Consider the following 16,754-nt stretch of genomic DNA (forward strand, 5'->3'; position numbering starts at 1 on the left):
CGCCCATGCTGTGGACCGCAAATTGTGGTCTGCAATGCACGGGCACCGTCCGTGGGGCAGGCACATGGGGATTGTAAACCCATTAACTTGAATGGGTCCACGATCCTTCCGTTCTGCAAAAAAGATAGAGCAAGTTCTATCTTTTTGTGGTGCAGAGGCACAGAACGGAACCCCAGAAAGCACTCTGTAGTGTTCCGTTCTGCATCTCCGAATTTGCGGACCCATTGAAATGAATGGGTCTGCATCCGTGATGCAAAATGGCAACGGAACGGTGCCCGTGTATTGCGGATCCGCAAATGCAGTCCGCAATACGGCAACGGGCATCACACGTTCGTGTGAACGAGCCCTAATCCAGAACTGTCCAAGTAGGTGCAGAAACTTTTCACAAGTAAACTAAGCAAATGGTGAAATGTGGGGCGAATCCTCAGCATAAGGCCGAATGCACACAGCCGTGAGCGGTCCGTGGTATGCCGGCCTGGATTCCTGCTGACAGCAGGAGCGCACGGCGTCATTGGTTGTTATGACGCCGTGCGCTTCATGCCGCTGCTGTACTACAGTAATACACTCGTATAGATCATACACGCACACACACACTCCCCTATGGCCCGCCGGAAGTTCTCGGCCGAGGAGGCATACGCCTAGCTTGCCTCTGAGTCTGAGAGTCCCAGTGAGGACGAGGATGACCCCACTTTGCTTTTGTCATCTAGCGATGATGATGAGCCCACAAGGCGGCGGAGACGCCGCCAGGTGGAGCAAGGGGACCGCCATGATAGGGACCCTGTGGCCCACCCTAGTACTAGCAGCTCTGGGGCTCGTACTAGTTTTCTGGCCCACCAGTTAAAGGGGTTCTGCACTTTGTTTTAACTGATGATCGGCGGGGGTCCGACACCCGGCACCCCCGCCGATCAGCTGTTTGAGAAGGCAGCGGCGCTCCAGTAGCGCCGTGGCCTTCTCACTGTTTACCGCCGTCCCACTGACGTCACGACTAGTATCAACTAGCGTGGGCGGGGCTAAGCTCCATTTAAGTGAACAGAGCTTAGCCCCGCCCACGCTAGTTGAAACAAGTCGTGATGTCAGTGGGCCAACGGTAAACAGTGAGAAGGCTGCGGCACTACTGGAGCGCCGGTGCCTTCTCAAACAGATGATCGGCGGGGGTCCCGGGTGTCGGACCCCCGCCGATCAGAAGCTGATGATCTATCCAGCGGAAGTGCAGAACAAAGTGCAGAACCCCTTTAAGTCCACCTGAGCCCCCTGCCGGTGAACTTGTCTGGTGTACCCCAGAGCGTTATGAGCCTGCGATTCCTGATTTTGTTGGCCAACCAGGAATCCAGATTTCCACAGTGGGCTTCACTGAATATGACTATTTTAGTCTTTTTTTTCAGTGACCACTTTGTAAATCTGATGGTGGAGCAGACAAACCTGTACGCCCAACAGCTGGGCTCCGGGCTCCTTTTTGGCTAGGGCCGGTGGCTGGATCCCGGTCAGTGCAGTCGAGATGAGGAAGTTTTGGGGCCTCGTGCTGCATATGGGCTGTAACGGACCGTTTCAGCAGACAAGGGGTTAAAATCCGTTTAGTCGATATGCCCCTTTCTGAGAGACAGGCACGGCTACTGCAGAACACCAAACTCCCGAACTGGATACAAAATAGCACTCCAAACTGGAACCTCGCAAATAGCTGCCAGAAGACGAACAGGAAAAGCATACAATCTGCTTACACTCCTGGCAATCAGTCTCCAACAGCATACAGGGAATCCCCCCAATGACGAGACAAGGCTCCGTGTTCAGGGTCAAGCAGTGGTCTGACGTGCTGGCACACCCAGCCTGGTTTTTATTTCCGTTCTTGCAAATACAGGACAGATACAACACATCCCCACAATGCATCATGGTTTCCTCCCCTCTGTCCCAGAGACAACCGAGGGCAATCCAATTATCTCTCAGGACAAAGGGAAGTCGCCAATACACATGTGGAGACAACAGGACAGACATCACCATTTAAACACACAATGGGACAATAGAAACACACCCACACAAAATCCTCCCATCTGCCGGTGATGATTATTGAACACAATGGCGAATATAATTATCAAAGGCAGAGAAATACAGTTTTATGAAACATATCACAGGAACCCCAAAACATGCAATAACCCCATAACCAATATATCCTCGGAACCGGGGGATCTGGGTGAACCGCATATCCAAAATTCACCCACATCCGTTCAGTAGTTTGGAAGATACAGTTTTATGCCAGTTACACCGAAAATATACAAGTTATACAGAAAATAGTCACTAAAAAATGTGTCCCCTGTTTGGTAGTTTCAAACTACTGAATGATGTCTCTGTGCACCAAATACAGGCAAGATAGCACCGTGTTGAAAAGTCAGAACAGTGTCTGTGAGCTAAAATGGCCGCTATCTATTGTTCTCACCATGTGCTCCATCCAAGCAAGTAAGGCAAATGATGCAATCCAGGGACAGAGGGCTCAGTCCCAAGTGCCTTAAGACCCAATAACTTAAGGGACCATAATCCCAGGGCAGGAGGCTGGTAAACAGCCCCCTCCAAAACACCGTGGCGAGGTTGGTTTTGACACACATCTTCCCCCGGTGCGTTAAGCTGCCGCTGGGGAGAGGGGGTAACGAGCTCCTCTCCCATACATACTTCCAGCCGCTGGGGAGGGCGACCGACCGCCTCCGCTCCCAATACAGTGTCCTGCTGCTGGGGAAAGGAGACTGGGCTCTCTATTCCCTGTAGGACACTCTGCCGCTGGGGGACAGGACAGACTGTCTCTGCCCCCTGTAACTCCACCTGCCGCTGGGGAATGGAGACTGGGCTCCCAATTCCCCAAAAATCATGCTGCTGCTGGGGGGCAGGAACAACTACCTCTGCCCCCTGTAACTCAGCCTGCCGCTGGGGAGGGAGGACGTTGCTCTCCTCTCCCTGCATTTCACACTGCCTTCCCGGCATATCACTCTGCTGCTGGGGGATGGAGACTGGGCTCCCACTGTGCCGCAACTGTAACTTCCGATGGAGGTCCACCCAACGTGGCAGCTGACCGTCACCTTCTGCCCGGTATAGTAGGGTCTTGAACACTAGACTCCTCACGAACTTCACGTATTTCTCAGCTGGATTGGGTCCGAAGAAGTTCAGCCGCAACCACATCATACGGTCAAATTCCTCAACAGAGTATCTGTACTCCACTGCTGGTTCCATCCTGGTGCTTTTAGGGTCGCTGTACTGAGACATGCGTTGCCCTTAAGTTGTAAAGTCCAAAGAAATGGTGTCTCCTGTAGCTGTCCTTCTGGCTGTAGGAACGATCCCACCGCTGCCACCAATTGTAACGGACCGTTTCAGCAGACAAGGGGTTAATATATCCTCGGAACCGGGGGATCTGGGTGAACCACATATCCAAAATTCACCCACATCCGTTCAGTAGTTTGGAAGATACAGTTTTATGCCAGTTACACCGAAAATATACAAGTTATACAGAAAATAGTCACTAATAAATGTGTCCCCTGTTTGGTAGTTTCAAACTACTGAATGATGTCTCTGTGCACCAAATACAGGCAAGATAGCACCGTGTTGAAAAGTCAGAACAGTGTCTGTGAGTTAAAATGGCCGCTATCTATTGTTCTCACCATGTGCTCCATCCAAGCAAGTAAGGCAAATGATGCAATCCAGGGACAGGGGGCTCCGTCCCAAGTGCCTTAAGACCCAATAACTTAAGGGACCATAATCCCAGGGCAGGAGGCTGGCAAACAGCCCCCTCCAAAACACTGTGGCGAGGTTGGTTTCGCCACATGGGCCTAGTCAAGAAACCTAGTGTCAGGCATTACTGGAGTGGGGACGTCCTCTACCAGACCCCACTTTACAGTACGGCCATGACACGTACCCGGTTTGAGGCCATCCGGAAATGTCTGCATTATTCAGATAATGCAGCATGTCCCCCCCCAAGGTGATCCTGCCTATGACCACCTGTACAAAATCAGGCCGGTCATCGATCACTTTGGGGCCAAATTTGTACAGGCCTATGTACCTGGAAGAGAGGTCGCGGTTGATGAGTCTCTCATTGCGTTCAAGGGGAGACTCCTTTTCCGACAGTATGTTCCCTCTAAGCGGGGGAGGTATGGCGTGAAGCTGTACAAACTTTGTGAGAGTACCTCAGGGTACACTTACAAGTTTCGTGTGTACGAGGGGCGAGATTCCCATATTCATCCCCCAGAATGTCCCTCCATTCTGGGTGTTAGCGGGAAACTTGTGTGGGACCTTATGCACCCACTGCTAGATAAGGGTTACCACCTTTACGTGGATAACTTTTATACTAGTATCCCCTTGTTCCAGTCCCTCGCCGCCAGATCCACGTCCGCTTGTGGGACCGTGCAGGAAAAATCAACGCGGCCTCCCTACTCTCCCCCTCCAGGTACCTATCCCCAGGGGTGAGACCCGTAATCTTACCAGTAGAAACCTGTTGCTGGTCAGGTATAAGGACAAGAGGGATGTCCTTGTACTGTCCACAATCCACGGTAACAGCATCACCCCTGTCCCTGTGCGAGGTACCGCGGCAACGGTCCTCAAGCCCGATTGTATCGTCGACTACAATCGGTATATGGGAGGAGTTGATCTCTCTGATCAAGTCCTCAAGCCATATAATGCCATGCGCAAAACCCGGGCATGGTACAAAAAATGGTATGTTATAGTAGCTCACCCCACTTATCACCGTGGCAATGGTGCCCTGCTGTAAGTGATTCACCTACTCTCTTGGTTTAAACAAATATATATTATTCAGCAGGCACTCACCATCTGAATTCCACATATATAACACATTTATTAAAATTTGTTATGAACAATACTGTATAATAATCTTAAAACTATACATATAACATCTAAAATTAAGCACTATAACCAATTGCAAATGGATAAAAATATCAGGTGTTGTAAAGAATCAATTATAATGAAATCGAATAAAAAATCAAATAGAATAGGATTATTTTGATGGGATTTGTTCGAATATAGTTTCAAATATCCATTATTCGTCCAAGATTCTTAATGGGTCAATACAGAGTTCCTTACAGAATATGCGTAATTGCAATGGGTAGTAGACCAGTGCAGCTACTCACCCAAACCCAGAACTTTTGTCTTTTCTATTCGAATGGCGTAGTTGTAGCGCTCGGCTGTCGGCGTCCCACGTGTTGGTATGTAGGTACGTGGTGTTCCTTTATGAATGAACAGCTTGAAGAAAAGACGAAGTTGTGGAGTTTGTATTAGATGATTCCAGCTTTTTCGAATATGCGCTTCTTGGTCCTGCAGGATATATGTATTTAGTAGTTTGGTTCCTTTAGTCCGCCTGACGCGTTTCGAGGTGGCCTCACCTCTTCCTCAGTGGCTTAAATGGCTTAATTTTAGATGTTATATGTATCGTTTTAAGATTATTATACAGTATTGTTCATAACAAATGATGGTACAAAAAAGTTGCGGTCTACTTGGTACAGGTTGCCTTGTACAACTCTTTTGTGCTGTCCCGGAGCGCTGGCAACACAGGGACATTCCTTCAGTTCTATGAGGCAGTCCTCAAGGCCCTGATCTTTTCGGACCGTGAAAGAGCAGGCTGGAGTACCTCGGGAACTGTAGGCGCCCGGATCGTCCCTGGTCAACACTTTCCAGGTGTGGTCCCCCATACTGGAAAGAAGTGGCGGACCCAAAAAAAGGTGCAGAGTGTGTCACAGGAGGGGAATACGGAAGGACACCACTACTTAATGTGACACGTGCCCCGATCATCCGGGCCTCTGCGTTATTGGTTGCATCAGGGAGTACCACACTTCCATGGAGTACTAAATTTATATCCCAATTTAGCACTGACATCGGATAAAGAAAATGGTTCTCAGACTTGAGACACTAAAACAATTTTTTTTTCACAAATATTAGTAAAAAAAAAAAAAAAAGTAGACATATTAGGTATCGCCACGTCCGCAAGAATCTGCTCTATAAAAATACCCTATGACCTAACCCCTCAGATGAACACGGTCAAAAAAATTTAATAAAGGCTTGCTATTACAATTTATTTTTTTGTCACCTTACATCACAAAAATTGTAATAGCAAGTGTTGAACACCTAAAGGGTTAATAAAGTTTTGAATACCTTGAGGGGTGTAGTTTCTTAGATGGGGTCACTTTTATGGAGTTTCTACTCTAGGGGGGCTTCAAATGGGACATGGTGTAAATAAACCAGTCCAGCAAAATCTGCCTTCCAAAAACCACACGGCGCACCTTTCCCTCTACGCCCTACCGTGTGCCCGTACAGTAGTTTACGGCCACATATGGGGTGTTTCTGCAAACTACAGAATCAGGGCAATAAATATTGAGTTTTGTTTGGCTGTTAACCCTTGCTTTGTTACTGGAAAAAATGGATTAAAATGGAAAATTTGCCCAAAAATCTAAATTCTGAAATTTTATCTCCATTTGCCATTAACTGTTGTGGAACACCCCCACTCCTCAGTATGGGTTTTCTTTATTCTGTTCTTTATGGGGAGGATTTCTACGATGGGCCCCCTGCTTATATGTCTGACGGGCAGCCGCTCTGCTGCGCGTTCTCAGCAAGTGCCGGTCCCTATGCCTAGAGGAGATGCCGCGAATGGCAGTATATTCAGCCCCAGTCCCTTTAAGTAGCAGCTGCCCCCCTCAGGGGGCAGGGCTTGGCTTCCCGCCGCTGCAGTGGGCGGTTTCTTCTCATTCACGCGCTTCTCTCACTGCAGCCGCGTCTCTAAGGAAGCACAGGACATGGGTAGCCTCGATGGCTGGTAGGACATACCCTTATACCCTCCCCACCCCTGAGTCGGTCATTCAGCCCTAGTCAGCCATGTCTGATCCCACCCCCGCCTTCCTATTGTTACACACTTTGCATGTACTGTATGCAGTCTAAAGTTCCCTCGCGGTCAGTGGGACCCTGTGTGCTCCGCATGCTCTCAGTCTGGGGTAGCATTGCGCCCCCCCCCCCCCAGCCTATGCAGCCCCATGACCGCTCTGATTCTGTGGAACCTGGCTGGGCGCGTTCCCTATCTCGGGCAGTGGAGGACCTCGCTAAAATATCCCAATCCACCCTATCACTCATGGGTTGCTTGGTTGATAAGTCCCCACCAGAGCAGTCCTCACCTTCCTTGGCCAAGTCCCTCAGGAGCAGGTCGTCACAGAAGCGGACCAGAGCAGGATGCCATTCCTCCTCTGATGCCTCTGCTTCTCCACCCCTCTTAAATCTCGCTCGGACATATCCTCCGTTCGTGGGGAAGCCCTTTCCGAAGGGGAGATTGGTGACTCACTATCTGACATAGATTTGGAACAATCTTCTAAGATTGCTGTCATGGTGGATAGTCTAGTAACGGCAGTCCGGGACACCTTCCAGGTGCAAGACGACCCTCCCTCCACTAGCCAGGGAGTGTCTTTCCTTCGCTCCAGACAAAATCCGAAGGAGTTCCCCTTACATGATGACTTTACTGTGGTCATTACCGAGGCCTGGGACCATCCAGATCTGCCCTGCGTCCCATCTTCGCCTCCGCCTGGGTGGCTAAGGCGGTCTCAGAATGGTTGCTTAGTTTACATGGCGGTATGGCGTCAGACCTCCCTCTGGAGCTCCAGTCTCAGGCTTTGCTGATTGCTCAGGCAGGAAAGTACCTCTGTGAAGCGTCCTTGGACACAGATACTTTGGTAGCCTGCTCTTCAGCCCTCGCCATCACCTTGCGGCGGGAGCTCTGGCTCAAGGTATGGGTGGCAGATGTCTCTTCCAAACGCTCCCTTTCAGGCTTGCCCTTTGCAGGGTCCCGCTTGTTCGTTACCTGGTTGAATGAGATAATCTTAGAGCACAAGGGTGGGAAGAGTACATCCCTTCCCCAAACCAAGTCCAAGCACGCCTCTCGTGCTAGGTCCTCGTTTGCACGGAGGCATTCCTTTAGCCGCACCTCCGGTACGCGGCCAGCGTCAGGAGGGCCTCCTGCCGCTATCGCACAGGAACAGAGGAAAGGACCGCCTCAGTCAGCCTAAATCCCAATCCTCCCATTCCACGGCCACTAAACAGGCCTCTGCATGAAGGTGCGCCCCCACGCTCGCGGGTGGGGGGCTGTCTCCTGCTTTATCAGGAGATTTGGTGGGCCCACATTTCAGATGCATGGGCACTCTAGCTAATCACATCAGGTTACAAAATCAAATTTACCTCCCCTCCCCCAGAGCTCTTCTTCCGGTCCCAAGTTCCCAAGGAAGCAGAGAGGGCCTCCACCTTGTTCCAGGCAATTCATTCCCTGATCGCTCGAGGAGTGATCTCCCCGGCCCCTCGGACAGTGTTTTATTCGAACCTGTTTGTAGTTCCGAAAAAGGAGGGTTCCGTTCGGCCTATCTTGGACCTCAAATTGTTGAACCAGTTCCTCCGAGTTCAGCACTTCCGGATGGCCACCCTTCGCTTCGTCATTGCTTCACTGGTCCAGGGAGAATTCCTTTCCTCCATAGACATTCAGGACACGTACCTACACGTCCAGGGGTGTACATAGAAATCATGGGCCAAAACTCAGAATTGCACCCCCCCCCCAATAAAAAGTTTAATTATTAAAGCTGATTAGTGAAGGTGCAGGGTACATTAGGAGCTAAATAAAAGGTTAGGCTGTGGTCACATCACGTTTTTGCCATCCGTTTTTACTTATATGTTGGGGGGGGATAAAAAAGTGCTGCACCCTATGCTTTTCTATCCTGCAGAGTCTTGTAGAAAAACCGTATAGGTTAACATATACATTTTTCTTTCAAACTCTATGATGAAGGATGCCGCTGTATGTATACATGAAACAGATGGAAAAAACGGGACATGAACTCGGCCTTACCCTTTAAGTTTTATTTATTTTATGATAGGTGTAAATCAGAGGAGAGCCTATAGGGTTATCTACTGCAGCAGAACTGTCCACATTGCAGGATAACAGGCCGAACTGGATGGACAAATGTCTTTTTTCGGCCTTATGTACTATGTTACTATGTTACACTGGTCAATGTGACCCCTGGGACAGATCTTCTGCAGGTCCACAGCATTAGATCTCTGTCTCACAGCTCAACTTCTCCCTTTGTTATTAACAGGGAGCAGAGCTGAGCAATTTTAGTCATGTCCCATCCTTCACTCAGAGGTCGTCTATCTGGAGCATCCAGCACATGCCTCAGGTGCCATATGAAAGAATATATATATGCACTACAGTGAGCGGAGCTGAGGCTCCTGTCTGACTGCTGCAGCAAACAGCCCGTCTTCCTCTCAGCTCTATCATGCAGAGCGCTGCTGCTGCTGCTTCCTTCTGCCCTCTCACTCAGCCTAGGAATAGTGAAGGCAGTGCTGGGGGTTACCAAGCAAAGAGAAGGGCAGGAAGACCCAGAGGAGGGTCAGCATGTGGGACATCACTGCTGATAAAAGTAAATACAGGGCTGGTACTTTACCGCGCTGCTAGCTGTGGGAGCAAACTTCCACCAAAGACATCACAGAGGGGCGGGCACATCAGGCAGTGAGCTGCTTCCTGATTGGAGGAATCGGCTGCTCACTCTCCCTCCTTCCAGCGCAGCCTGCTGTTGTCAGCGCAGCACTAGCGCTGTGCATAATGCCAAATGAAAATCTAAATATGTAATGGCACTGGGGCATTTGGGCCCAGGGCTGCCGACCCAAACGCCCCATTGCCGGTATTTATCTCTCTACTGTTAACTAAGGGTACTTTCACACTAGCGTTTTTCTTTTCCGGCGCTGAGTTCCGTCCTAGGGGCTCAAATCCAGAAAAGAACTGATCAGTTTTATCCTAATGAATTCTGAATGGAGAGTCCGTCCCTCAGGATGCATCAGGATGTCTTCTGTTCAGTCTTTTTGACTGATCAGGCTTTTCAGAAAAACGTAGCATGTTGTATTTTTACCTCCGGCCAAAAATCCTGAACACTTTGACTGAACGCCTGATTTTTTCCCATTGACTTGCATTAACGCCGGATCCAGCGCCGTGTGTTCAGTCAAAACGGATCCGGCTTTTGCATGTTAAACCCGAAAAATAGGAAAAAAAAGTTAAAGTCCATAAATGGCGGATACGTTTTTTCCAATGCATTTTTCCATTGTGATCGAAAGCCTGATCAGGATTCAAATGTAATCAGTTTTCACAAGTTTTTCCGGATCCGGCGGGCAGTTCCGGTGTCGGAATTGAACGCCGGATTCAAACAACGCTAGTGTGAAAGTAGCCTTATGCAGCGTGTATTCAGGTCGGAAAGGGGGCGGAGCCATGCAGCCCGGCCGGGCCCCCTAACCTCACGGGCCCCATAGCCAGTGCGTGGTCTGCCTATATTGATGGTACGCCACTATACACTTCCCCATTGCCCAGGCGCACCAGCGCTTTCTCCGCTTCGCCTTAGGGCCCCATCACTTCCAGTTTGTCGCCCTCCCCTTTGGGCTGGCAGCAGCACCACAAGTCTTCACGAAGGTTCTTGCTCCCCTACTTGCCCTATTTCGTTCCAGGGGCATCAACTCTGATTCCCTACCTGGACGACATTCTGGTCAAGGCGACAACCCTGGCCCAGAATGAGGCCAGCCTTCATATCACTCTGGATACCCTCACTCAGTTCACCTGGCTGGTGAACTTCCAGAAGTCCTCCCTGGCCCTGGCCAGACGACTCACCTTCTTAGGGATGACCCTGGACACGGAGGAGGCTTTGGTCTGCATCCCTGTGGACAAGCAGCTGGCACTCCAGTGGCCAGTTTGCCTGCTTCTCCATCGCAGGCGCCCATCTATCCGTTGATGTATGCAAGTCTTAGGGGCTCTGGTCGCTTCCTTCAAAGCGATTCCATTTGCACAATTCCACTCCCGCCCGCTCCAAAGGGCAATCTTGACTCAGTGGGACAAATCTCCACTGTCCCTGGACCGTCACATGAGTCTGCCCCCACAAGTGCGTCTAGCTCTTAGGAGGTGGCTCCGGATTCCGACCTTGCAGTCGGGGAAGTCTTTTCTCACGATCTTGTGGACGATCATTACTACCGACGCCAGCCTTCAAGGCTGGGGAGGAGTCTTCCCTCCCAGGACGGCCCAGGGCTTATGGTCTCAATTGGAGTCCAGACTGCCAATCAACATCTTGGAACTCCGGGCCATTAGGCTCTCGCTTCTCTATTGGGCCCCTCTCCTGAAGGGCCGGTCAATCCGACAATGCCACGGCGTTGGCTTATATCAACCACCAGGGGGATACCTGCAGCCCTGAGTTGATGAGGGAGTCGGCAAAAATCCTGAGGTGGGCGGAGTTACATGTCCCAACTCTTTCAGCTGTGTTCATTCCGGGAGTGGAGAACTGGGCGGCAGATTTTCTCAGCCGACTCTGGACCCCGGGGAATGGTCCCTGCACCCGGAGGTGTTCGAACAGATCTGTCTCCGGTGGGGTCGTCCGGAGGTGGACTTGATGCGTCCAGGTTCAACCACAAACTTCCCACCTTCTTCTCTCGCACAAGAGATCCCAAGGAGCGCGCCGCAGACGCTCTGGTAGCACCATGCAACGAGTTCTCCCTAGTGTATGTGTTCCCCCCTCTTCCTCTCCTGCCGCGTGTCCTGCGCAGGATCAAGACGGAGGGCGTTCAGGCGATCCTCATCGCACTGGACTGGCCCCGCCGGGCGTGGTACTCCAACGTCGTCCTCCTCCTAGCAGACGCACCATGGCCCCTTATCTGCTCTCTCAGGGACCTGCCTTCCATCATCATTTAGATTCGCTTCGTTTGACGGCGTGGCTGTTAAAACCGCCATTTTAAAACAGTGAGGTTTCACTGATAAGGTTATTCACACCATGATCAGAGCCAGGAAGCCAGCCTCATCTAAAATCTACTACAGGACTTGGAGGTCCTATCTCGGCTTCTGTGAGAAACGTAATCTCCCTCCTTTACGCTTCTCTTTCCACGATTCTCTCCTTCCTACAATCAATCCGGAATCGGGACTAGCCCTTGGCTCCTTAAAGGCTCAGGTGTCAGCTCTGTTTATTTTGCTTCAGCGCCCTCTGGCCTCGAAAGGCCCAGTTAAAACCTTCCTCCAAGGGGTGGCTCATATTGTTCCTCCCTTCAGACGGTGTCCCTGCGTCTTCTTTCCTGGAAGGTGGCATTCCTGGTGGCTATCACATCCATAAGGCGTGTCTTAGAGTTGGCAGCCCTTTTGTTTAGGGAACCCTTTTTAGTCCTTCATCAGGATTAGGCGGTGCTCCGGCCCATACCTTCTTTTCAACCGAAGGTAGTCTTGGCCTTCCACATTAACGAGGACATTGTCCTCCCTTCCTTTTGCCCAGCTCCCTCGAATCCTAGGGAGCATTCTCTTTACAAACTGGACGTAGTTCGTGCTCTGAGGATCTATCTGGCCGTCTCTAGCTCTTTCCGCCGCACGGATTCGTTATTCGTGCTTCCTGATGGTCCTCGTAAGGGAAGTGCCGCTTCTAAGGTGACGATTGCCAGGTGGATACCTTTGGCAATCATGGGGACCTACCAGAGCAGTTGGCGCTTCCTGGGCTCGCTTCAATCGTGCATCAGCCTTCCAGTTGTGTAAGGCGGCAACGTGGTCTTCCTTACACACGTTCAAAACTCTACCAGGTGCACTCCCTGGCATCGGCAGAGCTGCCCTGGGCCGTAAAGTCTTGCAGGCGGCAGTGTCCTGAACGTCCGCGAGGGCAGTTTTTCCATGGGTGAGTATTGTTTGTTCCCTCCCCGTGGACTGCTTTGGGATGTCCCACGGTCCTGTGTCCCCCAATGATACGAGCGAGAAAACGAGATTTTTGTGGACTCACCTGTAAAATCTCTTTCTCGCTGAGTTCATTGGGGGACACAGCGCCCACCCATTGTTTTTTTCCATTGTTACCGCGCATGGCGGTGGTTGGTTATTTGTTAGGTTTCAGTTTTAGTTCATACCTACTGATGTAGGCGGTGTTCTGACTGTGTTATCAGTTCTTTTCTGCTACTCCTACTGCTTGGGCACAAACTTTCCTGACTGGGGAAGGTATCTCTGGCAGGGAAGGAGCTATCACTTTCTAGCCTAGTGTCGCCTCCTAGTGGCAGCAAGCAGCTATACCCACGGTCCTGTGTCCCCCAATGAACTCAGCAAGAAAGAGATTTTACAGGTGAGTCCACAAAAATCTCCTTTTCTCTGTCCACGTTGCTGAAGTGGTCACACTAGCTCAATTCCATCCTTCATCTGCCTCCTGACCTGTGATAGGGAGACGGCTGCAGCAGAAATGTCGCCCCCTGAGCTGCCAGCCTGAAATAAATCAAGCAGAACAAGTCGAGCAATGAATGGGGAGATCTCTGGATCCATGTGAGGTACGGGGCTGGTTCTAGCTTTGTTAGTTTTCCATGTGCTCTATGCTTTCTTCATTATTTACATCACTCATGGGATAACCCCTTTAACTCCTTCTCTGCACATGGATTCCCATGGTCCTATCTGTAATCCCAATTTCTACTTTTCTATTTTTTTGCCATTAGGAAGGGTTTTCTACTTATGGGATTGTTCTGTTTTTGGGCAAAAAAAATTGAAATATAAAATATGGATGGAAAATATGTGAATGCATCATGGACATCAAATCCCTTACCCCAAAGTAGGAAAAAAAAAGAGACAATGCAGCAGCGCTCTGCAAACACAAATACAGTACAGTAATGCCACAATTATAGAAAATATTCTGATGCTAATGCTACGCTTATTTTGCAAATTTGAGATTCTTGGCAAATATATTTTGTACAAAATTATTTGGGCCCGTCTACCAAACGTCAAGGCGATCTCCATAAGACGGGAATCTAACACTAAATCCTACCTGTTGTGTGCCATAATGGCCACCATAAAATTCAGGGAGTGCAGGTTCCACATGCATGCTGGGTCCACTCTATACCTCTTCTGGTGCCAAATGGCTTCCAATAAATACAATGAGAGCAGGCTACAGCTTTAGGGCTTGTTCACACGACCGTATCGCTTTTTTAGTGTTTTGCCCGCCGTTTTTTCCTGGATCAGTTTTTTTGTTTCAGTAGTTTTTCCCGTTGCATTTTTTCATTCCATTTCTCTGTATGGCATATACAGTATACAGTAATTACATAGAAAAAATTGGGCTGGGCATAAAACTTTCAATAGATGGTTCCGCAAAAATGGAAAGGATACGGAAGACATACGGAGTACATTCCGTATGCGTGTTTTTTTTTTTTTGTGGACCCATTGACTTGAATGGAGCCACGGAATGTGATTTGTGGGCAATAATAGGACATGTTCTATCAACGGAATGGAAATACGGAAACGGAATGCATACGGAGTACATTCCGTTTTTTTTTTTTTTGCGGAGCCATTGAAATGAATGGTTCTGTATATGGAACGCAAAAAACGTTCGTGTGAACGAGCCCTTATACTTACTCTAATTAAAATCGGCCTATGGGGCAGACAGGCTGGTCAGGGGTGCAAAACCAACTGGAGTCAGCCGCACCTCCAGCTCCAGTACAACTGCAAAAAAAGGGGGTCAGTCAGCACATCCCAATGCGCAGGTGCACGCTGCCATGGCTAGAAACATACAGGGAAAAAACTGACAATGCAGCAGCGCTCTGCAAGCACAAATAAAGTACAATAATGCCATAATTATAGAAAACATTCTGGGAAACGAACACTAAATCCTACCTGTTATGTGCCATAATAGCCACAATAAAATTCAGGAAGAATGATTTTTATAATTATGGCATTATTGTACTTTATTTGTGTTTGCAGAGCGCTGCTGCATTGTCTCTTTTTTTCCTGTATGTTTCTAGCCATGGCAGCGTGTACCTGCGCATAGGGATGTGCTGACTGACCCCCTTTGTTTTTGCAGTTACCCTAAAGTAAACATCAGCATTGTGTAAAATAAGTGCCTAATGATATCGCAGAGGCAGACCATGAAGCTGTGATCTGAGGGGCCAACACTGAACTGCTTCCCCTGCATATTGATAGTGTTCCTGCAGCCACCACTAGATGGAGCTCACTTCTCACAGACTTATATTTACTCTCTTTGCATTCTGTACTAGCTGTAGACATTCATATGCATTAGGCTCCCCCTAGTGGCGGCTGCTGGTAGCCAGAATTATATTGGAAAAACAGAGCCCCATATACAGAGAGAGCTTATAAACTGCACCAGCAAAAAAATCTGCGCCTGATGTACATCTGGTAGATCCCTATCTGAGCTTCAATATCGGATCCAATGTTTTCTGTGTATACCCCTGTTTAACTACAACCCCCACTGTGATTATCCAGCAAAGGATAAGAAAACCTTTGAGAAATAATTCTCTGCCTCAGGATCCAACTCCATTTTTGTCATGGAGCATGGACCAAAATGAGGACATGAGGGAGGACAGTCACATACCATATGGTACCTTCACGCTTATCTAATCTTGGTGTGTATTCCCCAGATATGGGGGCCAAGTAGTTATCAGGCACTTGTTTGAATCTGTCTATACAACTGGGATTATGATGTATGACTGAGCGGTGTTAGTGCACTCCCGCCAACCCATACACCTAAGTGATTCTTTATACACAGTGAGCCTCATGGGGTACAGTGTTTTTAACCCTATAGGTAGCTCACAATATATTATTTAGTTTTTTAACATGAACAAGTAAAAGTTATGTTTTATTAGTCTGGGACAAGAGTGGTCAGGTAGCCGAGTAGGCAATAGTGTTTAAATAAAAAAAAAAACCTTCCCAGATAGGGTCCTTCATAGAAAGTACCTCACAGATGTGGCATATCAAGGTGGGGGGGTCAGAAAACCAGTCTGTATCTGGTGTGGCCACTATTTCACATCTCCGTGGTATAGAGTTGATCAGGTTGTTGATTGTGGCCTGTGGAATGATGGTCCGCTCCTCTTCTGTGCGAAGTTACAGAATATTGGCAGGAACTGGAACCCGCTGTCGTATACGCCGATCCAGAGCATCCCAAACATGCTCAATGGGTGACATGTCCGGTGAGTATGCTGGCCATGCAAGAACTGGGATGTTTTCAGCTTCCAGGAATTGTGTACAGATCCTTGCAATATGTGGCCGTGCATTATCATGCTGCAACACGAGGCGATGGTCGTGGATGAATGGCACAACAATGGGCCTCAGGATCTCGTCACGGTGTCTCTGTGCATTCAAAATGCCATCAATAAAATGCACCTGAGCTCGTTGTCCATAACATACGCCTGCCCTTACCATAACCCCACCGCCACCATGGGCCACTCCATCCACAACGTTTACGTCAGCAAACCGCTTTCCCACACGACGCCACACACGCTGTCTGCCATCTGCCCTGAAGAGTGAAAACCGGGACTCATCCGTGAACAGAACGCCTCCCTAACGTGCGAGACGCCATTGAATGTGAGCATTTACCCGCTCAAGTCGGTTACGATGACGGACTGCAGTCATATCCAGACCCCGATGAGGACGACGAGCAGATGAGCTTCCCTGAGACGGTCTCTGACAGTTTGTGCAGAAATTCTTTGGTTATGCAAACCGATTGTTGCTGCAGCTGTCCGGGTGGCTGGTCTCAGACGATCATGGAGGTGAACATGCTGGATGTGGAGGTCCTGGGCTGGTGTGGTTACACGTGGTCTGCGGTTGTGAGGCCGGTTGGATGTACTACCAAATTCTCTGAAACGCCTTTGGAGACGGCTTGTGGTAGAGAAATGAACATTCATTGCACGGGCAACAGCTCTGGTAGACATTCCTGCAGTCAGCATGCCAATTGCACGCTCCCTCTAACCATGCAACATCTGTGGCATTGTGCTGTGTG

This window comes from Bufo gargarizans, chromosome 6, assembly GCF_014858855.1.
Source record: "Bufo gargarizans isolate SCDJY-AF-19 chromosome 6, ASM1485885v1, whole genome shotgun sequence".
In the NCBI taxonomy this organism is placed as follows: Eukaryota; Metazoa; Chordata; class Amphibia; order Anura; family Bufonidae; genus Bufo; species Bufo gargarizans.